Source organism: Schistocerca gregaria, chromosome 7 (assembly GCF_023897955.1).
Source record: "Schistocerca gregaria isolate iqSchGreg1 chromosome 7, iqSchGreg1.2, whole genome shotgun sequence".
Taxonomy (NCBI): domain Eukaryota; kingdom Metazoa; phylum Arthropoda; class Insecta; order Orthoptera; family Acrididae; genus Schistocerca; species Schistocerca gregaria.
Genome location: NC_064926.1, coordinates 525406259 through 525429952, shown reverse-complemented (window position 1 = coordinate 525429952; position 23694 = coordinate 525406259). Strand labels below are relative to the sequence as shown.

Genomic DNA, 23694 nt, shown 5'->3' with positions numbered 1-23694 from the left:
CGAATGGTTTGTCAGATATAAAAATTAATATATATAAAACTTACTAGTATTATTTTTGAGAAACCAGTACGGAGTTCCTAGGCGCTCAGTCCGGAACCGCGGGTCTGCTACGGTCGCAGGTTCGAATCCTGCCGCGGGCATGGATGTGTGTGATGTCCTTAGGTTAGTTAGGTTTAATTAGTTCTAAGTTCTAGGGGATTGATGACCTCAGATGTTAAATCCCATAGTGCTCAGAGCCAATTTTTTGAGTACGGAGTTCTATTATTATAAACGGAGCCCCTTCTCACTATGTTGACGAGATTAATGGATAACTATATTTCCGGAGATATGCAATTTTTATTATTTAGATAATATGGCATGTTGTGTATAATTGTTGCACGATCATACAGATTGCTATATTAACTTCATTCTATCCGTGTAGTGCGGATTTGAGAATCAGAGGATGATAGCTAGTTACTGTAGAAACTGGTCAAGAAATAAACTATATCACATCAAATATTATAAATTGGAACTTACTTCAGTTAATCACAGGCGCAACAAAACGTCTTAGGCCTAATGCGGAGAACAAACACATTAACAGAACACTCGGAGGAAGCGAACTTTGAATTGAAAAATGTATTAGGTAACACATTTAAAAAATGAAATCGAAATCGAAACTCGTGAAATTAAATGATTACAACGCTGCGTTCAACAAACGATTCTAGCTGCTGAAACAACCAGTTGTATGGCTACGTTGAATGCAAGCATCGGCCGCCTGGGATCAGCTTTACACAACAGCTTATCATTGTATGGACATGAACTTCTAAAACGTCTAAAAAGCACATAAAATAAAACAATAAGAATAGATGAAATACTTCTGTAGAAAAATTGAGTTAATATAAAACGCCCATTAAAAAATACCACTCGAGTTCAGGACCATAAGAAACTTCAACCAACGAATGAATAAATAAGTATCATCACTTAAACGTGATAAGACACATTCAAGGCCTAATCGTGCAAAGACTAGCACGAGCTTTAAAAAGGTGTCTATAAAAAAAATGAAACTTTAAACCAAGCCGGCAGGTATTACAGTTGGAGTCAACTGCGTAGATCTAAAATTTTGAAAAGCTGAACTAATTGTTAACTTCTTGGTACTGAAAAAAATTACAAATAGGCACAGTTGTGAATTAAATGATCTATAATGTGCCACTTTCAGCAGAGCAATGAAAGTTTTCAAAACTAGTAACGCAGCAGAAGCAGCGCAACAAGAAACACGCACGTACCAAACGGCTAGTTACAACACCGACGACGTTGAGGGTGAGCACCGCTTTCAACCAGTCATCTCACATCGAAGGCGAGAAATTATTTACAAGTAAACTGATCTATACTCGCCGTTTCAAAATTCAACTCTGTAGAACTTCCACAAATAGGTTCCATGAGGCACTTAGTCATCCACTGTTAGTACTCGACGGCCGTGAAGAGAAGATTTCGCAGACGCCTCCATTTATCCAAATTCAATTCAGAAAACTGATTTTTTTCACTAGAGCGTGAATTCCACCTAAACCGGCCGGCCCCATCGTAAGTTTAGTGTGGCAATGGATACGCAGCACACTGTCTCCCAATATAGGCCCAGCACTACAACAGGCCTGGTATGACTTCATCTACTCACAAGGAAAGCATTCACAACTGGCAACATTGCATCAGAGGCAAAAAGCAGTGCACTCCGACAGACAGTCAACGAGGCGGCGTGAGTAACTTTTAACTACCGACAGTACGACTTCCCCCCCTCCGGGCGGACAGTGATAACGAGAAGGAAGCAAAACTTTGGGATCCACTGCGAACTACCTCAGCACATTTCACATCAACTAGACACGTGTTCTGTGCCTCCTTCGTTATGTTGAAGTTTTAATGGCCAGCAGTGCAACAGAATCAAATGCGCTGGTCGTGCAGACGTGTGCGAGAATCGGTGGGATTTTAGGAAGACCTTTCAAGGTACGCTGGAGCGCGAATAGCCACTTTTACCCCAGAAGGATGCCGTGATTTTTCAAAAATCCGAGCACAGCGTGGCCTTAGGATCGGTTTAACTGCAAGACCTATTCATAGTATTTCATGTGATATTTCGGGGACTTAGGTGGTATTTAATTTGCCAAATTTCCTCGCAGAGGTGATGTTTTTCGGTACACAAGAGGTTAAAACAATAAGAAAGAGTCTGGTCAGCTACGAAGCCTAAAGTTCGGTTGATTTGCGGGAGGGGACCAAACAACGGTTCCATCGGCCTAGGGAAGGATGGGGAGGAAATCGGCCGTGCCCTTTCAAAGGAACCATCCCGGCATTTTATTGAAGCGATTTAGGAAATGACGGGAAACCTAAATCAAGATGGCTGGACGCGGGTTTGAACCGTCGTCATCCCGGAAACGAGGCGACTGTGCTAACCAGTGCGCCCCCTCGCTCGGTGCCTACTGTTCAAAACATTTAGGTAGTCGATCTAAACTCGTGGAATCCGAAAGACGGTCGTGGACGTTTAGCATGGCCGGGAGTGACATTGACAGTTCTGAATGTCGTCGTAGTCGACCGTAATCAGTACAGGTCTTCAGTATTTTGCGGCAGTAATAGAAATCTGAGATTTGTGATTTAGATTGGACAGCTGTTAAGCCAAAGTTGGTGCTTTTATTCAGTGGCAGTTTTGTTTTAGTTACGCGCGAAGTTTCCCATCATAGAAACTAACTTTGCGAATATTGTCAAATTGAATAGTTTCTGTGGAATTTCTGGTGATTCGTTTTGCTGTAACTTTCTGACTGTTATGTCTGTGTACGGTTACCCAAAGTTCTTTTCGCCATTATTCTCGGTAACCCGTCAAGGAGCCAGTCAGACGTTAATAGACAATAGTGTGCTCTGTTTTCCGTCTAGTTGCCGAGTCTTGAGATTTTTATGAGCGTACTGCGATTACTGCAGGGTACTGACATGTGGTGTCCGAGTTACGATTGAGTTTTAACCTCCTTTCCACGATTAACGCAAGACTGGCGAACTAAGGAGGAACTCTTTCACCAATAACACTGTGCGGAGTGTTAATTCGGGTTCACAGGCCAACAGTTCTTTCACTAATAGTAGTGCAAAAAAATCGCGCGGATCATAAACAGTATGTTTGGAGCGTAGCAAAAAACATCATTTCGATGATAAAATGAAATAGAAATACTGACATCTTCCGGAATCAGCACTGAAACGAATTCAATCGCGACAACTGGAAATTTGTGCCTGAGAGGGACTCGAATCCGGAATTTTTGCTTTACGAGAGTGGTCGTCTTAAGTGGTTCGCCTATACAAACATGCTTCCCGTCCCACCAAAATTCCCACCTTGACGCACTTTATTTACGTGGCGATCCTGTCCACCATACTGCTCTCATAAATTAGTTACACCATTGTCCGTGGAGCGCAGCGATATGGCGCTATACTTAGGTTAAAACAAAAGTCGAGATTGTAATAATAGTTGTTTGTTCTTAAAAATTTTATTTATTTATTTTTATTTTATTATTTTTTATTTTTTTAATAAACAAATGTTACTCCAATCTCGACTGCTGTTTTAACCTAAATACTCACGCAGGTTCCCGCAAGAGTTCGCAAAAGGAGATTACATCGTTCGAAAGAACAGACACCACACGTATGGAAATACAGGGTGGTCTATTTATAGTGAAAGGGCCAAACTTCTCACGAAATAAGCGTCAAACGAAAAACCTACAAAGAGCGAAAATCGTCTAGCTTGAAGGGGGAAACCAGATGGCGCTATGGTTGGCCCGATAGATGGCGCTGCCATAGGTCAAACGGATATCAATTGATTTTTTTTTTAGATAGGAACCCCCATTTTTATTACTGATTTGTATAGTACGTAAAGAAATGAATGTTTTAGTTGGACCACTTTTTTCGCTTTGTGACAGATGGTGCTGTAATAGTCACAAACGTATAAGTACTTGGTATCAAGTAAAATTCCTCCAGGGCGGACGGTATTTGCTTCATGGTACATTACCCGTGTTAAAATGAACAGTTTAGCAATTGCGGAAAAGGTCGATATCGTGTTGATATATGGATATTGCAATCAAAATGCCCAACGGCCGTGTGCTACGTATGCTTGTTGGTATCCTGGACGACGTCATCCAAGTGCCTGGACCGTTCGCCGGATAGTTACGTTGTTTAAGGAAACAGGAAGTGTTCGGTCACATGTGAAACGTCAGCCACGACCTGCAACAAATGATGATGCCCAAGTAGGTGTTTTAGCTGTTGTCGTGGCTAATCCGCACATCAGTAGCAGACAAATTGCGTCATTCACCAAAAGCGTAACGTAAACCGGCATAATATGCACTCTTGGGCAACAGAACATCCACGATGGCTGCGACAAGTGGAACATCAGCGACCTTGGCGGGTTAATGTATGGTGCGGCATTATGAGAGAAAGGATAGTTGGGCTCCATTTTATCGATGGCAATCTAAACGGTGCAATGTATGCAGATTTCCTGCTTAATTTTCTACCGATGTTACTACAAGATGTTTCACTGCATGACAGAATGGCGATGTACTTACAGCATGATGGATGTCCGGCACATAGCTCGCGTGCGGTTGAAGCCGTATTGAATAGCATATTTCATGACAGGTGGATTGGTCGTCGAAGCACCATACCATGGCCCGCACGTTCACCGGATCTGACGTCTGCGGATTTCTTTCTGTGGGGAAAGCTGAAGGATATTTGCTATCGGGATCCACGGACAGCGCCTGACAACATGCGTCAGCGCATTGTCAATGCATTTGCGAACATTACGGAAGGCGAACTACTAACTGTTGAGAGAAATATCGTTACACGTATTGCCAAATGCATTGAGGTTGACGGACAACATTTTGAGCATTTGTTGCATTAATGTGGTATTTAAAGGTAATCACGCTGTAACAGCATGCGTTCTCAGAAATGATAAATTCACAAAGGTACGTGTATCACATTGGAACAACCGAAATATAATGTTCAAACATACCTACATTCTGTATTATAATTTTAAAAAAACCTACCTGTTACCAACTGTTCGTCTGAAATTGCAAGCCATATGTGTGTGACTATTACAGCGCCATCTATCACAAAGCGAAGAAAGTGCTCCAACTAAAACATTCATAATTCTATATGTACAACTTGTAACCGTGGTCTAGAGGTAGCGTCTTTGATTCATAATCAAAACGTCTTCGGTCCCGGGTTCGGATCTCCAAGAGGGGACTGCCAAGGGGGAGGTTACCATGAGAAAAAGATTGAATAATAAACGATAGGATAATGTTCTACGAGTCGGGGCGTGGAATGTCAGAAGCTTGAACGGGGTAGGGAAACAAGAAAATCTGAAAAGGGAAATGCAAAGTCTCAATCTAGATATAGTAGGGGTCAGTGAAGTGAAGTGGAAGGAAGACAAGGATTTCTGGTCAGATGAGTATCCGTTAACATCAACAGCAGCAGAAAATGGTATAACAGGTGTAGGATTCGTTATGAATAGGAAGGTAGGGCAGAGGGTGCGTTAATGTGAACAATTCAGTGATCGGATTGTTCTAATTAGAATCGACAGCAGACCAACACCGACAACGATAGTTCAGCTATACATGCCGACGTCGCAAGCTGAAGATGAACAGATAGAGAAAGTGTATGAGGATATTGAAAGGGTAATGCAGTATGTAAAGGGGGACGAAAATCTAATAGTCATGGGTGACTGGAATGCAGTTGTAGGGGAAGGAGTAGAAAAAAGGTTACAGAAGAATATGGGCTTGGGACGAGGAATGAAAGAGGAGAGAGACTAATTGAGTTCTGTAACAAGTTTCAGCTAGTAATAGCGAATACCCTGTTCAAGAATCACAAGAGGAGGAGGGATACTTGGAAAAGGCCGGGAGATACGGGAAGATTTCAATTAGATTACATCATGGTCAGACAGAGATTCCGAAATGAGATACTGGATTGTAAGGCGTACCTAGGAGCAGATATAGACTCAGATCACAATATAGTAGTGATGAAGAGTAGGCTGAAGTTCAAACATTAGTCAGGAAGAATGAATATGCAAAGAAGTGGGATACGGAAGTTCTAAGGAATGACGAGATACGTTTGAAGTTCTCAAACGCTATAGATACAGAAATAAGGAATAGCGCAGTAGGCAGCACAGTTGAAGGGGAATGGACATCTCTAAAAAGGGCCATCACAGAAGTTGGGAAGGAAAACATAGGTACAAAGAAAGTAGCTGCGAAGAAACCATGGGTAACAGAAGAAATACGTCGGTTGATTGATAAAAGGAGGAAGTACACACATGTTCCGGGAAAATCAGGAATACAGAAATACAAGTCGCTGAGGAATGAAATAAATAGGAAGTGCATGGACGCTAAGACGAAATGGCTGCAGGAAAAACGAAGACATCGAAAAAGGTATGATTGTCGGAAGGACAGACTCAGCATATAGGAAAGTCAAAACAACCTTTGGTGACATTAAAAGCAAAGGTGGTAACATTAAGAGTGCAACGGGAATTCCACTGTTAAATGCAGAGGAGAGAGCAGATAGGTGGAAAGAATACATTGAAAGCCTCTATGAGTGTGAAGATTTGTCTGATGTGATAGAAGAAGAAACAGGAGTCGATTTAGAAGAGAAAGGGGATCCCGTATTAGAATCGGAATTAAAAGAGCTTTGGAGGACTTACGGTCAAATAAGGCAGAAGGGATTGATAACATTCCATCAGAATTTCTAAAATCATTATGGGAAGTGGCAACAAAATGACTAATCAAAACGTTGGTGCGACATACCATCTGACTTTCGGAAAAGCATCATCCACGCAAATCCGAAGACGGCAAGAGCTGACAAGTGCGAGAATTATCGCACAATCAGCTTAACAGCTCATGCATCGAAGCTGCTTACAAGAATAATATAGAGAAGAATGGAAAAGAAAATTGAGAATGTGCTAGGTGACGATACGTTTGGCTTTAGGAAAAGTAAAGGCACGAGAGAGGCAATTCTGACGTTACGGCTAATAATGGAAGCAAGGCTAAAGTAAAATCAAGACACTTTCACAGGATTTGTCGACCTGGAAAAAGCGTTCGACAATATAAAATGGTGAAAGCTGTTCGAGATTCTGAAAAAAGTAGGGATAAGCTATAGGGAGAAACGGGTCATATACAATATGTACAACAACCAAGAGGGAATAATAAGAGTGGACGATCAAGAACGAATTGCTCGTATTAAGAAGGGTGTAAGACAAGGCTGTAGCCTTTCGCCCCTACTCTTCTATCTGTACATCGCGGAAGCAATGATGGAAATAAAAGAAAGGTTCAGGAGTGGAATTAAAATAAAAGATGAAAGGATATCAATGATATGATTCGCTGGTGACTTTGCTATACCGAGTGAAAGTGAAGAAGAATTAAATGATCTGCTGAAGGGAATGAACAGTCTAATGAGTACACAATATGGTTTTAGAGTAAATCGGAGAAAGACGAAGGTAATGAGAAGTAGTAGAAATGAGAACAGCGAGAAACTTAACATCGGGATTGATGGTCACGAAGTCAATGAAGTTAAGGAATTCTGCTACCTAGGCAGTAAAATAACCAATGACGGACGGAGCAAGGAGGACATCAAAAGCAGACTCGCTATGGCAAGAAAGGCATTTGTGGCCAAGAGAAGTCTACTAATATCAAATACCGTCCTTAATTTGAGGAAGAAATTTCTGAGAATGTACGTCTGGAGTACAGCATTGTATGGTAGTGAAACATGGACTGTGGGAATACCGGAACAGAAGAGAATCGAAGCATTTGAGGTGTGGTGCTATAGACGAATGTTGAAAATTAGGTGGACTGATTAGGTAAGGAATGGGGAGGTTCTACGCAGAATCGGAGAGGAAGGAAGGGAGAGGATGATAGGACATCTGCTAAGACATGAGGGAATGCCTTTCATGGTACAAGAAGGAGCTGTAGAGAGCGAAAACTGTAGAGGAAGACAGAGATTGGAATACGTCAAGCAACTCTGAGATGAAGAGGTTAGCACAGGAAAGGAATTCGTGGCGGACCGCATCAAACCAGTCAGTAGAGTGACGACAAAAAAAAATAAATAAATAAATATAATGGGGTTTCTATTTAAAAAACGCAGTTGATATGCGTTTGACCTATGGCGGCGCCATCTAGCATGCCAACCATAGCGCCATCTGGTTTGCCCCTTCAAGCTAGACAAGTTTCGTTCTTTGTAGTTTTTTTCGTTTGAGCCTTATTTCGCGAGATATTTGGCGCGGTCACGATGAATGGACCACCCTGTATACACGCCCTGACATCCCCTAATGTTACTCACAGCTTGACTACAGCTTCAGGAGTGTGGTTACATTTGACGTATGGTAGGCTCGAGCGTGCTCTTGACTGACAAACCCGTGCGTAGTAAACAGCGCATTTGAAGAACAACATTAATCGTTTACTGTGGCGTTTAAGCCATACTCCGAAGAAGATAACTTCAAATCCTTTAAGCCATACTCCGAAGAAGATAACTCGAAAACTGACTTTCCATTAGTTTACATATCACAACATTCCAGCCATACAATTTTTGTGGCTCGTGTTTCATAACTTGCTGCAATATAACATGACGTATATTTTTGTTGTTTTTGAACTTAGAAGAAGTGAGAATGAACATACAAAATGTAGCAAAATTGTTCCATGACGCAATAACGTAAAGGCAATGGCGTATGCACTGGCATGACCATCTGTTGGTACTACAGTACTGTAAAGAATTATGGGCAGTGCTACACTTGCTAAAAATCATCTCTAGAGAAATTTTCTGGTGTCTTTCGAGGACTGTAGCAGTACCCGAGATGATACCATGTGGGTTTCACTAATCTTTCATATCGAAATTCATGTTTTACGATTTTACGCTACCGTTTTTTAAGCGACGGTAATGTGGAGCAGCAAAGACAGTGAAAAATACACCAATTTAATGACAGCAGTTACATGGTCCAGTCACATTAATGTGACCACCAGACTAAAGTCTGAATAACCACATTTTGCATCGTGGACGTGCAGGAAAAGAATCAATAAAGTTCTGAAACAATGGTCTTGAACACGTTTTGTTTCCGGGGAGATCTATGGGTTTACATTACGTAACTTACACACTTTTCGACACAGTTTCTTTTTTTTTTTTTTTTTTTGCTATGTGTGTATATGTTGAATTATGTACTTTTAGGTTGCAACCTATAGCGAATGTGAAATGGTCGCAAGAAAGAAGAGGAACGCAAAAAAATCGTAGCGCTAGGATAACAAAGTACTGGGTTAGGAAATAAGCTCCTCTCCTCTTGCAGACACGAAATGCGTTACCATTTTGTTTTTGAATATAAACTTTGTCAGTACAGTCTGAAAGGAACATATACTACAATGAAGAGCTGTCCATGGAGATTTGTTCTAACTCAGCACGTGCTCAATATGTCCACCATTTCGTTTCCTAACTTCCTTCAAACGAACACTGAAGTTAGTGATTACCCTACGGCACATGTCTTCCGTAATGTTTCTGCAAGCTTGAAGAATAAGTCTTCTGAGCTCCATTAAAACACGTGGTCGTTTCGGGAAATTTTTTTCCTTTAGGTATCCGCAAAGAAAAAAATCTCATGGATTGAGGTCTGGACTATTGGGGGGGGGGGGGGGAGCGGGGGGCAATTTTTTCCAGCATAGAAGCGACCTGGAAACCTGAGTGAAATGATCCACATGTCGAAATGCTCGTGTAAAAACTTCCAACACAGTGTTTGCAGTATGTGGCCTTGCTCCATCTTGCCTGAACCACTGCGTGTTGAAGGGTAAGGCGGTAGCAAGAAGCTGTGGAATGAAGCTATTGTGACGCATGCTCAAATAACGCTCGCTGTTCACAGTTTCCTCAAATAAAAAGGGTCCAATAAGTCCGTGACTGGAAATTGCTGCCCACGCTGTAATCCTCGGAGCATAATGTTGTCGTTCGTGAAGCACTTGTGGGTTTTCAGTGGCCCAAAAGCGTACTTTTTGTTTGTTAACCACATTGTCTAAGTGAAAATGCGTCTCGTCTGAAAACTAAACGTTGTTGAGAGTTTCTTCTCTATCCTCCGCCCACTGAGAAAACTGTAATCTCTGCTGCTTGTGTTCTTCAGTGAGCTCCTGTGCACAGGTCATCTTGTATGGGTACATATGGAGGTCACTTAGAATGGGCTGAACGGAGCGTCTGGATTTCCCAGTTGCACTGCTGCCTTTTTACACGATTTCCCGGGACTCCTCTGTACAGAAACTCGTACCGCTTCAATACAATATTCTCCGGCGAACAAAGAGTCTTAGGCCGAGGTCGCTTCGCTTCCAATACAGTTCCTTCCTGAACAAATTTATCGTACAGCCTGTGGATGGTCTTCTTGCAAGGGATCATTCATGTGTTAAACTGTTGTCGAAAACGCCTCTGAGTCGCAACAAGGCTTTTCGTTTCATGAAAAATCAACACAATTGCCGATCCTGTGTCGTCAGTCTTCCATTGTCAGCCATTGCTGCTTACTAGTCTCCTAGCGGCAGTATCGTGAATTACACGTCATTTCGTAACTCATTTGTTTTTCCAAGCTCTGCTGGTATTGCTGTAGTGATCCCAGCGGAATATCTAATGTGCGCCGTAAATTGTGAAAGAAACAATTCGTAACACATTTCGTGCGCCACCCTGTAGATGAAAGGAGAAAGAAGACGTTAAACCATTTATAATCAGCCCTTGTGGTTTAGAATTTAAATTGTAATGGTAGTTTTTCATGAAAACAATGTTCCGAAAGGCAAGTCTATTGTGGTCTGGATGTTAGCGCCGTCTGCAGCGGACGCGGAACACAGCGCGACTTCAGAGAGCGCCATACTCCAATCAGTCTCACCGTGGCGCTAAGCATTGCGTGGTTACTCGCTGCCTAGATGGCGCACTTACCAGGTACTACTTAACACTTCCGCTTCAAGACACTCAAATTGTGTATTCTTTCGGCATTAGTTACGTCTGCCAGCACAGAAACTGGTGAAACCGGGGAATATTTGATGCATCCACCAAACAGACAGCAGTTGCATCTCAATGCGCAGAGCTGTCAGACACCAGTATTTCGTAAGTTATCGCTGCAGTTCGAGTTCAAGTTGCCTGCAGTTTTCGGACATTCTCATTTGTTCTTATAAGTTGCCAGCCTGTTTCAATCATCCGACAGACAACGCTGGATGTTGAAGATTAATCGAAGTAATAATCAGGGTGCCCATCAGTTGAGAGATAAAAGACTATATGTACACCCGACGAAGGATCGTCTGACTAACTTACAGTACAGGTCAAAGGTTGAATACCATAGGCTTCCTCGAGCTTAGGCAAATGGAGCAAATCGTTTGGTTCCTTTTGTATTGGATGTAGCCTACGGTGCGCCTTACAGGCCTTATGGGTACACTATGTAGTACGAGGGCGGTCTACATCTACATCCACATCTACATTTATACTCCGCAAGCCACCCAACGGTGTGTGGCGGAGGGCACTTTACGTGCCACTGTCATTACCTCCCTTTCCTGTTCCAGTCGCGTATGGTTCGCGGGAAGAACGACTGTCTGAAAGCCTCCGTGCGCGCTCTAATCTCTCTAATTTTACATTCGTGAACTCCTCGGGAGGTATAAGTAGAGGGAAGCAATATATTCGATACCTCATCCAGAAACGCACCCTCTCGAAACCTGGCGAGCAAGCTACACCGCGATGCAGAGCGCCTCTCTTGCAGAGTGTGCCACTTGAGTTTGCTAAACATCTCCGTAACGCTATCATGGTTACCAAATACCCCTGTGACGAAACGCGCCGCTCTTCTTTGGACCTTCTCTACCTCCTCCGTCAACCGGATCTGGTACGGATCCCACACTGATGAGCAATACTCAAGTATAGGTCGAACGAGTTTTTTGTAAGCCAGCTGCTTTGTTGTTGGACTACATTTTCTAAGGACTCTCCCAATGAATCTCAACCTGGTACCCGCCTTACCAACAATTAATTTTATATGATCATTCCACTTCAAATCGTTCCGCACGCGTACTCCCAGATATTTTGCAGAAGTAACTGCTACCAGTGTTTGTTCCGCTATCATATAATCATACAATAAAGGATCCTCCTTTCTATGTATTCGCAATACATTACATTTGTCTATGTTGAGGGCCAGTTGCCACTCCCTGCACCAAGTGCCTATCCGCTGCAGATCTTCCTGCATTTCGCTACAATTTTCTTATGCTGCAACATCTCTGTATACTACAGCATCATCCGCGAAAAGCCACATGGAACTTCCGACACTATCTACTTTCTTCCCAGAGAAAAACCGGAAAAGGCGTTTTTTACGATTTTTTGCCCCTATCAACGTATACCAAAATAAATCACTGCAGAAAACTAGTCTAACTTTAACGGTGTATTCCTTAGGCATTTACCTAGAAGGGCCATCTTCTTATTTTCAGACTTTGACCGTCAAGGAGAAATGGTTTTGGGGTAGCAAAAACGAACAGCGGATTCCAAAACGGCTATGCACAAATATGGCTGTAATTCTTACGAGACATTCATAAGATCCCGCTCTCGAATAACCTTGAAAATTTTCTTGGTGTCTGTATACGTTTCCGAAATGCAGATGTTCCGAGTTACCCTACTTTGACACGTAAAATAGGCACATAAAATCCGGTGTGATGCGGAAACGTAGTTTATAAAGTTGAATAGCGTAGAGAAATATACAGTAAAGCTTCTCCATTATCATCAGAAGAGTTCTGGGAATGCCATACCGTAGTACGGAAGTACGTGCAAAATTTTTCTGCAGTTAAAATTCCGTGTGAGGTGTAAAATTAGTTTTGCGTCATTTTAATGTCACGTAAGTAAAAGGTCGAAATTTTACTGACTCATGAAGTACTGTTCATACGAGTGACGTGACTGCTTATCAGCGCAAAGACGGGAACTAGCGGAAATATGCTGCAATCACAGCACAAATAAGGCGACTATGCTCCGATTTAAAAGATTCTGACTGAAAAGTGGGTTACAGCTGCCTCATTCTACCTTCTTCAGCAACTTTCAAATTTTTCCCTAAAAGTTTAGCATGCGAACATACTTGCGGTTTTCTATGCTGAGAGGAGAGCAGACAGAGGCAATGGTAAAGGGACGGAAAAGTAACAGGCGCTGGAAGAAATTAGACGGTGATAGTCGTATGGAAAGAGGAGACGTCGGCAATGTGACACACAGAGAGGAACACAATGACAGTGGAGAACAGTTGCGTGTGGAAGAACAGTGCTATGAAAACAGTGAAGGATTAGACGGATAAAGAGAAGGACAATGTGGTAGTGGGTGAGAGCCAGTGATAATGAGAGATAGACGACAACAACAACGAGGAAGAGATAGATACCGAGACTCAGCAGAAACAGCAATAGTGGGAAGATCTGTTGGTCCTTTACTGTGTTTGGTTGAGAAATTTATACCTGTACCACGCCTTCTCCTGAAGCAAAAGCTAAATACAGTATATTTCGACGTACTTTATTTTAATAAATAGTTGTTCTTGTTTCTCATATGTTGCCGCAGCTGTAGTGTGACATGACCGTTATGAATGTGTAAGTATGCCACGTCGCTGTAGCCACGGAGTTCCGTATCTGGGGTTCACTTCCTACCATCCTTATGTTGCACACCTGAGCTACTGGTGGACACGACAGTCGAGGAGACGGCAAACTTGGTGTTTGCTTCCTTCTTCACCTCAGCTGATGCTATCCTGCAGTAGTTTTACCCGTGCGTCATAGGAGTGCTGCGTGATTTATTGGTGAAAGTTAGGAGGAATGTGATCCACATTTCAGATAAAAGGAGAACAAGTGTGGCGTGCGGCATTTAGAGGTCCTCATTGTGTGATTCGCACGCACGCCGTTGGCCGTGACTGATGAAAGCGACGTACGCTAATGTCCCCACCCCTGCTCGCACCACCCTGTTGCGTCGCCTCCACCATCTCCCCACTATTTGCGCGCCACCACCCCTTCCGATACGTTACAACCCGCGGGCAGCCGCGCTCCAGTGAAATGTCGAGTGACCGCTGATGGCTTTCTCATCACACCAATTACTGCACTGCACAGCCGTTCCCTCCGCCCGCCCTCTCTCTCCCTCCCTCCGTCTCTCTCTCTCTCTCTCTCTCTCTCTCTCTCTCTCGCTCTCTCTCTGTCTCTCTCACTCTCCCGCGACTCAAATGTCTCATTAAGCACCGTGACTGCTTTCTGAAAGAGCCCTGGAAATCTGCTACCATCGTATTAGGTATCCTGACGACAATAGCTCTCTCATAATGAGGGCACTTTTCGAACAGTAGTAGAAAGTCAGCGGACTCTGTGGGCTCAACTGCTCGCCAGTAGTTGCTGTGGAAATAGCTGTGTATCTCGACAGAGATCCACGCCGCGTCGCAGGATAGCAGAAAACGCAAAGGGAGTCTGGTCGTGTGTAAGGTGCAAGACGTAGTCAATACGTTCACTGCGCGATGACATTGTTGATGATATTGATGACAGGGCCACTAAAACAGAGTTACTTTACACGGTTTTCCGAAATTCTTTCACAAAAGAAGTCGAAGTAAATACTCCAGAATTCTAATCGAGAACAACTGCCAAGATAACTAACTATGAAGTAAATTTTCCGATTTTGCGAAGTAGCTTAAAACACTTACGAAAGCCATGACTCCCGGTTCAGATCGTATACCAGTCAGGTTCCTTTCAGAGTATGTTGAGCAAAATAGCAATAGTGTAAGGTCAAAGCTCAAGTTGTGCAACATCGAGCGCGTTGCAAGAACAGTGGTGTCTTGGTATTGTGGCCTCGGTGTTAGACTAGAAAGCCGATGATCTGTTTTCATATCTCCCTCGTGCCCTCCTCTCCCCTTTTCTTCACAGAATTATGAACTGTCCGTCCGATTGACGGGTGTGTTCATCTTCTGTAGTCCTGATGTCGTACTGCATGTAGTTTGGTTATAGAATAAGAGTCATGTGGAAGGAATATATTACCGTCGTAAATAAATGTGATGAATAGTAAGAGGAGGCGAAATGCCGCATAAATCTCTCACAGAAATGAAACAACCAATAAACGGCTCACAAATATGTTACAACAAATGTTTTCAAGAGTTATACGTTCCAAAACGGAACGCAAGGCTCATGACATGTGGTACATGTGTAGAACAAATAGGAAGTAGTTACGTCTGGAGGTCCCTTCCTTACATCTCGCCCTGGCAAACGGACGTTACACCACGCCACAGACACACATTTGAATACAGCCAGCAGACACGTCAATGACCGGACAGAAAGTTTAAAACTAAAAGAAGAAAGAAAAAGCAATGCAAGGATGATTTGAACACTGATCTCCCCTTTCGGAGTTCTACACCGTAACCACAGAACCACAATTCCAGGGCTATGTGTCCTCGTTCAATGTTGTACCTGCTAAGTGTGGACCGTTCACTACTTTTATTTTTCTTCTGTTTCCACACTCCAGTACACCTTCTTCCTGTTTTCATGCTGATCCGTGCTAAATTTTTGACGGGCTGTTAACTGGGCCTTTCTACCACTAAATCTTACCATGGTTAGCAATCATACACAGCCTCTCGCTCGTAGAAATATCCATACCCAAAGACAGGAAAGTTGCACAAGTCACGCCAATACCGAAGGAAAGAATAGGAGTAATCCGCTGAATTACAGACCCATATCATTAACGTCTATTTGCAGTAGGATTTTGGAACATATACTGTGCTCAGACATTACGAATCACCTCGCAGAAAACAATTTGTTGACAAGCAGCAACACGTATTCAGAAACAATTGTTCTTGTGAAATACGACTGTCGGCCGCTGTGGCCGGGCCGTTCTAGGCGCTTCAGTCGGGAACCGCGCTGCTGCTACGACCGCAGGATCGAATCCTGCCTCGTGCATGGATGTGTGTGGTGTCCTTAGGTTAGTTAGGTTAAAGTAGTTCTACTTTCTAGGTGACTGATGACCCCAGATATTAAGTCTCATAGTGATGGGAGCCATTTTTGAAACACGGTTAATGCTTTATTCTCAAGAGTGCTATCAACAGGGGACATCAAATTGATTCCATATTTTTAGGTTAACAGAAGGCTGTCCGCCTGTTTACCTGGATGGTGACTTGCTTTCCTCCCGTGCAGCAGGCCCGGGTTGGATTCCCGGACGTGTTGGAGATTTTCTCCGTTCGTGGACTGGGTGTTGTGTTGTCCTCATCACTATTTCATCCTCATCATTGGCGCGCAAGTCGCCCAATGTGACGTCGACTGAAATAAGACTTGCACTTGGCGGCCGAACTTCCCAAGATGATTCCTCCCGGCCATCGATGCCATACACTCGCTCATTTCCATTTTTATCAGAAGGCTTTGGATACTGTTCCTCATAAGTGAGTGCTAAATGAATAGCATATCTATGGAGTATCGCCTCAGTTCTGAAACTGACGTATTCATTTCCTGTCAGAAAGGTCACAGTTTGTAATAATCGGCGGAAAGTCATCGATTAAAACGGAAATAATATCCCGCGCTCCCCACGGAAATGTTATAGGCTCTCTGTCGTTCCTTCTTGACATAAACGATGTAGGAGACATTCTGAGCAGTTGTCCTATATCGTTTGCATATATCGCTGTCATTTACCGTCTTGTAAAGTCATCAGATGATCAAAACGAATTGCTAAATGACTTCGATAAGATGTATTTACGGTACTAGAGGTGTCAGTTGATTATAAATCATGAAAAGTGTAATGTATCCCACATGAGCAGTAAAAAGAATCCGCTAAATTTCAGTAACACGATAAATCAAGCAAATGAAAAACCCGGTAACTCAACTAAATACTCATGAATTACATTTACGAATAGCTGAAGACGGAACGATCTCATAGATAATGTTTTGGGGAAAAACAAAGCAAAGTATTATTTGTTAGCAGAATACGTATAAAATGTAACAGGTCAACTACAGAGAGTGCATACACTACGCTTGTCCACCCACGCCGGCGGGGTGGGCCGATCGGTTCTAGGCGCTACAGTCTGGAACCGCACGACCGCTACGGTCGTAGGTTCGAATCCTGCCTTGGGCATGGATGTGTGTGATGTCCTTAAGTTAGTTAGGTTTAATTAGTTCTAAGTTCTAGGGGACTGACGACCTTAGAAGTTAAGTCCCATAGTGCTCAGAGCCATTTGAACCGCTTTTTGTCCACCCACAAGTATTGCTGTGCAGTGTGGCATCCGCATTAGAAGAGATTGACGGAGGACGTCGAAAAAGTTCAAAGAATTGCAGATCGTTTTCTATTATAGCGAAATAGGAGAGACAGTGTCAAGGATATATGCAAACTGGTTTGTCAGTCATTAAAACAAAGGCATTTTCCGCTGCGGCAGGACCTTCTCATTAAATTTCAGTCATCAACTTTCAGTGTGAAAATATTTTGTTGGCTCCCATCTACATAGGGAGAAATGATCATCATAATAAAATAGGAGGAATGGGAGATCGCGCAGGAAGATATGAGTATTCTTTTTTTGCGGCGCGCTGTTCGAGAATGGAACGGTAGAGAAGCAACTTAGAGGTGTTTTGATGAACCCCCTGCCAGGCACTTCATTGTGAACAGCAGACTAGTCATGTAGAGGTATATGCAGATATGGATGTGTTTACTGTACTGAACTGTAGAGCCGTGCAATAAGTTGTAGGGTAAAGTATAGAAGTAGAATGCAGTCCCGGAGCTTTACACTTCTACGACTACACTGGACAGGTCTTGTCATTATAGTTATATAATTCATGTATATTTGGAGGTCTAATTTGACAAAGATGGAAGAGGTAGTCGGCCGGTAACTTCAAGTAGGAACAAAGTCGGCGTCCGCCTGGAGTAATTTATCGAAACCACGGAAGACCTAAATGAAGATGACTGGATGAAAATTGGTGTCTCGAACTTACGGAATAAAAAGCATTCCACTCAATACAGTGCTACATCATTCGGTCAACCCCTAGTGTACAATACTGATTTGCAGTGAGGTTATTCAATAACGTAAAAGACTAATGCTACAGTCTTCATTCATTTATCAGTGCCAGTTAGAACACACATTATTTTGCAGCCTACCACTAAACGCACAGCCAGGTGATGTCGGGACCATGACGACGTGGTTTGGTTTCCGGTTTGTGTACAGCATCTTCACATTTCCGAACCTGAAAAACTGAGTCACTGTCTCTCTGTGAATGGGATGTACAACTCAGAAAGTGGATAAGGACCCAATATTAAACGTTGGATAGCCTTGGGAGTAAGATTTCCCTAAAATGAAACAAAAGGAACAGAAAAACGAGGGAAAAAGTGTATGGGAGCGTAAAGTGAAATGAAAAATGAAACATGTTTTCTTATCATGGTTATTATTTATTTGTGTTACATTATCTACCGAATCTGTAGTCTGTGCTGTCTAAGCAGCCCTTCCCTGTACGGAATGTATTGCTTAACATGTACTTTTGTATACCTGGGACCACAGGCGCAAGTAATCGCTTCATGGAAGTCATTTTTCTTCTATTTTTTAAAAAAATGCGCACTTTACTTCCTCCTTTTGCTATTAGTTACCATTTTCAAGCTCCCTCAGTTATTCGTGTCGCTGTGAAAAAATGTAGTCACATAAAATCTTGTCCTCCACACTACTGTATGGAGGAAATATCATCTAACGGTGTCCTTAATAAAGGTTCCTTATGATCATTGTGCTAACGGGTAAAATTTACATATACACCATATCACAGATGTTCTCTCCGATATCAAATATTGGACTGTGAGAGATAGGCAGGAGGAGCTATAGACTCAGATAATAATGATCAAGAGTAGGCTGAAGAGACTAGTCAGGAAGAATCAGTACCCAAAGAGGAGGGATACGGAAATACTAAGTACTAAAGAGATAGGCTTGAAGATCTCTGAGGCTATAGATAGTGTGGTAATGAATAGCTCAGGAGGCAGTTCAGCTGAAGAGGAATGGACATCCCTAAAAACAGCAATCACAGAAGTAGGAAAGAAAAACATAGGTACAAGGAAGGTAACTGCGAGGACCCCAAAGATAACAGCTGAAATACTTCAGTTGATAGACGAAAGAAGTAAGTGCAAAAATGTTGATGGAAATTCAGGAATACACAAACACAGTTTTGAAAATGGCTGTCCTTTCAGCAACCGTATATAAGTTACACCGGAGAAATAACACATTCAACCGTTTCAAAAAGTTTTTAATACATTGAGTAGGTTTCGACACCTCTGACCATGTCTTCATCAGAATGAAATTTCATTTTGATGAAGAAATCCTTAGAGGAGTCGAATTTCGTTCTGATGAAGACTTCCTTAGAGGTGTCGAAACCTAGGTCTATGAATTAAAAAGTATTTTCAGCTTGTTTGATGAGTTATTTCTCTGTTGAAAAATGCAGAGATACAAGTCACTTAGAAATGAAATTAATAGGAAGAGCAGGGAAGCTAATGCCAAATGATTGCATCGAAAGTATGAAAAAATCGAAAAAGAAATGATTGTCGGAGGACCTGGCTCAGAATGAATACAGGAACGTCAAAACAAGCTTTGGTGAAATTAAAAGTAAGCGCATTAACATTAAGAGTGCAATAGGAATTCCGCTGTTTAAATGCAGGGGGCAGAGCGGATAGATGGAAGGAGCACATTCAAGGCCTCTGTGAGGGGGAGGACAACTCTGAAGAAGTCTTGCAAGGAGCCGATAAGGAAGGGATAGGGGATTCAGCACTGTAATCAAAGTTTCAAAGAATCCTCTCAGATCAAATAGGTAGAAGGGATCGATATCGCTCCATCAGGATTTCAAAAATCACTGGGGAAGCAGAATCAAAACAGCTATCCACTTTTGTGTGTAGAATGTATGAAACTGTTCACATACCATGAGACGTCCGCAAAACACCATCCTCATAATATTGAAAGAGACGACATATGCATTATGGCATAATCAGCTTAATAGCCCATGCATCCAAGTAATTGACAAGAATAATATACAGAAAAATAGAGAAGAAAGTTGAGCATATGTTAAATGAAGATCAGTTGGGATTTAGGAAAGGTAAAGGCACCAGAGAAGCAGTTCTGACAGTGTGATTGATGACAGAAGCAAAACTGAAGAAAAATCAAGACATGTTCATAAGATCCGTTGACGTAGAAGAAGCGTAAAGTGGTGCAATATCTACGAAATTATGAAGAAAATAGTGATCATCTACAGGGAAAAGTTATAATATGCAATATGTATAAGGATCAAGAGGGAACAATAAGAGTGGGAGGCCGAGAAACAAATACTCGGATTAAAAAGAGTGTAAGACAGGAATTTAATCGTTCGCCCCTACTGTTCAAACTATACATCGAAGAATCACTGACAGGTATAAAATAAAGCTTGAAGAATGGGATCAAAGTTAGGTGTGAAAGGATATCAGTGACACGATTTGCTGACCACATTGTTATCCACAGAGAAAGTGAAAAAGAATTACAGAATCTGTTGAATGGAATGAATAATATGATGAATACAGAATATGGACTGAGAGTGAATCGAAGAAAGACGAAAGAAATTAAAAGTAGCAGAAAAGCTTCCAAGATAGCAGGATTGATTATTTCGTATATCGAATAAAAACTGACTTCCGTTTTGGTGATACGGCATCACTTTGATTTCTCTTTCTGTTATGACTTTCGTGTTATTCTTATGCAGTCGAATAGAAGCTGTTTGCATATAAATTGTTTTGTATAGCTTTTTTTTTTTTGGTCATCAGTCTAATGACTGGTTTGATGCGGCCCGCCACGAATTCCTTTCCTGTGCTAACCTCTTCATCTCAGAGTAGCACTTGCAACCTACTTCCTCAGTTATTTGCTTGGCGTATTAGAATCTCTGTCTTCCTCTACAGTTTTTGCCCTCTACAGCTCCCTCTAGTACCATGGAAGTCATTCCCTCATGTCTTAGCAGACGTCATATCATCCTTTCCCTTCTCTTTATCAGTGTTTTCCACATATTCCTTTCCTCTCCGATTCGGTCGCAGGTTCGAATCCTGCCTCGGGCATGGATGTGTGTGATGTCCTTAGGTTAGTTCGGTTTAAGTAGTTCTAAGTTCTAGGGGACTGATGACCACAGTAGTTAAGTCTCATAGTGCTCAGAGTCATTTGAACCATTTTCCTCTCCGATTCTGCGTAGAACCTCCTCATTCCTTACCTTATCAGTCCACCTAATTTTCAACATTCATCTATAGCACCACATCTCAAATGCTTCGATTCTCTTCTGTTCCGGTATTCCCACAATTCCATGTTTCACTACCATACAATGCTGTACTCCAGACGTACATCCTCAGAAATTTCTTCCTCAAATTAAGGCCGCTATTTGATATTAGCAGACTTCTCTTGGCCAGAAATGACTTTTTTACAATAGCGAGTCTGCTTTTGATGTCCTCCTTGCTCCGTCCGTCATTGGTTATTTTACTGCCTAGGTAGCAGAATTCCTTAACTTCATTGACTTCGTGACCATCAATCCTGATGTTAAGTTTCTCGCTGTTCTCATTTCTGCTACTTCTCATTACCTTCGTCTTTCTCCGATTTACTCTCAAACCATATTGTGTACTCATTAGACTGTTCATTCCGTTCAGCAGATCATTTAATTCTTCTTCACTTTCACTCAGGATAGCAATGTCATCAGCGAATCGTATCATTGATATCCTTTCACCTTTGTATTTTAATTCCACTCCTGAACCTTTCTTTTATTTCCATCATTGCTTCCTCGATGTACAGATTGAAGAGTAGGGGCGAAAGGCTACAGCCTTGTCTTACTCCCTTCTTAATACGAGCACTTCGTTCTTGATCGTCCACTGCTGGTTGTCGTACATATAGTATATGACCCGTCTCTCCCTGTAGCTTACCCCTACTTTTTTCAGAATCTTGAACAGCCGTATACCTACAAAGATTTAATCACTACCTTTTTTCTCAAGCGTTGACAGTAAGTATTTCGTTGTAACTGAATGAAAATCTTTCCCAAAACTTACTAAATGGAGGTAGAGTGTTAATTCATACTATGTGGTGCCTGTAAGAACAAGTGCATTTGCAGCCACGATGGATGAAGTCTTTGTGTCTGTAACCCTGACTCCAACTCAGTTCTCACCGATACCGCGATGATTTTTTATTTCTTCACACAATCAGTACAAGTTCTTGTAACGTTCTGTATTTTAGACAGTGTATTGACTGTATCACTGGATTTTTTTCTTAAGAGATACTGGTATTGGTTTTCACAGGTTTCTGAAGTCATCTCGGAAAGGATTTCGTAGTATCTACTGTGGAATATATCGTGGTGTGACCTAAACGGAAATAATAACTCTACAGTTTCCATAATATTATGATGCCGGCACCACAATCTGTATTAAATTTGGGAAAATGCAAATAAAATGAGCGGCATTCCCGAATAAAATCTTGGCAACGGCAAGTCTAAATTAGTACATAAGCAGAGCGTAATGCGCCGACCGAATACTCTTCTAAATAAATGAAATTTTCATCACGGAGTGCAGCGGAATATAAATGGTATTTTTAGTACTCCGTACGCGGACGTTAATAACACAGTGGCGCGGAGGGAAAGGAGCGGTCTGAACGTGCTGCCGGGGCTCGCCGTTTTCTTTGAAGTTAAATGAAGTCTGCAGCACGCCAGTCACGAATTTGGGCGCACTAAAAGTAAGCTGCAAATATATTTTAAAATTTACATGTATTACTCTTGCCGGAGTATATTACTTCCGCAGCGGCGCCCTCCCGCCGTTTTTATCTACCCCGCGCCGCGTCCGTCTGCGGAAAACAAGGCGGCCTCGCTTCAGCGTGTGTGTGCGTGCTGCTAGCGTCAACACTGGGAACTGATCCTACTTCTGAATTTCCTGCCTTGCGCCGTATTACTGTCCGACCCTCAAGAAAGGAAAGCAGTTCCACTCCGATAACTGCAAATTCGGAACTGAAGAACATATCGTACACTGCTGTGCAAAACTTAAGGGCCAAATAAACTTTCACTGTCAAATAACATAGCTCGTGGAACCATACGTAGAAACTATGGCTACGGTATAGTACAGTACAGTACAGTACAGTACAGAACCTGGTTGAAACAAATAATCAATCAGATGAACAGAAACTACACTACTGGCCATTAAAACTGCTACGCCAAGAAGAAATGCAGATGATAAACGAGTATTCATTGGACAAATATATTATACTAGATCAGACATGTGATTACATTTTCACGCAACTTGGGTGCATAGATCCTGAGAAATCAGTACCCGGAACAACCACCTATGGCCGTAATAACGACTTTGATACGCCTGGCCATTGAGTCAAACAGAGCTTCGATGGCGTGTACAGGTACAGCTGCCCATGGAGCTTCAACACGATACCACAGTTCGTCAAGAATAGTGACTGGCGTATTGTGACGAGCTAGTTGAACGGCCACCATTGACCAGAGGTTTTCAATTGGTGAGAGATATGGAGAATGTGCTGGCCAGCGCAGCAGTCGCACATTTTTTGTACCCAGAAAGACCCGTACAGGACATGCAACATGCGTTCGTGCATTATCCTGCTGAAATGTAGGGTTTCGCAGGGATCGAATGAAGGGTAGAGCCACGGGTCGTAACACATCTGAAATGTAACGGCCGCTGTTCAAAGTGCCGTCAATGCGAACAAGAGGTGACCAAGACGTGTAACCAATGGCACCCCATACCATCACGCCGCGTGAAACACCAGTATGGCGA

General features: G+C 42.4%; 1 protein-coding gene across 1 annotated transcript in view; it reads left to right on the top strand.

Annotated features, from left to right (window-relative positions):
* LOC126281531 (carbonic anhydrase-related protein 10-like) overlaps positions 1-23694 on the top strand; it is a 925111-nt gene that overhangs the window by 746844 nt on the left and 154573 nt on the right. The gene's annotated exons all lie outside the window — the stretch shown is intronic.